This window comes from Nannospalax galili, unplaced genomic scaffold (genome assembly GCF_000622305.1).
Source record: "Nannospalax galili isolate Female #2095 unplaced genomic scaffold, S.galili_v1.0 scaffold26763, whole genome shotgun sequence".
NCBI classification, from domain to species: domain Eukaryota; kingdom Metazoa; phylum Chordata; class Mammalia; order Rodentia; family Spalacidae; genus Nannospalax; species Nannospalax galili.
The window spans coordinates 2742-3468 of record NW_008349963.1 but is presented as its reverse complement, the minus strand read 5'-3'; positions in this window follow the sequence as shown (position 1 = coordinate 3468).

Genomic DNA, 727 nt, shown 5'->3' with positions numbered 1-727 from the left:
TGGAGGTGACAGAAGAGGGTGTCAGATCCCTTGGAACTGGAGTTATGGATGTTTGTGAGCCACCATGTGGGTGCTGGGAACCAAATTCAGGTCCTCTGCAAGAGTAGCCAGTGCTCTTAACCGCTAAACCATCTCTCCTGCCTTATTTTAACACATTTTTAGAGAACGAGAACAAACTTTGAACTTCAAACTTCAATTGTAAAAATGTATGCTTCCTTCTATTTAAATAAATGCATCCTCCATATAATCAAGGACTGTGGTCTATTTGTTTATTATGAAGTCCTAGAAATAAAAGCACTGCCTGCTACCTATAGAACACTCATTCACTATTTACTGATTAAACACCAAGCCTCTATAATTCTCCAATAAATGGCAAAGGACTGTGGTCTATTTGTTTATTATGAAGCCCTAGAAATAAAAGCACTGCCTGCTACCTATAGACCACTGTTAACGAATATGATTTGAGTTCAATGTTAACGACAGTCTCTTTTACTTTAATTAAAAAGGAATTAAGAATGAGGATGCTGATTGACAATAATAAGAAAAAGTGTGATAGTTTTCCAGAATTAGAGTAATAGGCCACAGTCAATGTAATTAAAATCCTTAGAAACTTAGTACTTCCTCACATATTACAGCTTGTATTTTGTCATCTTAAACTTGCTGGTTTATGTAAAGCACACTCTTATTTACCATGAATTTTTCTTCAAAAATACTTTTACAGTTAATT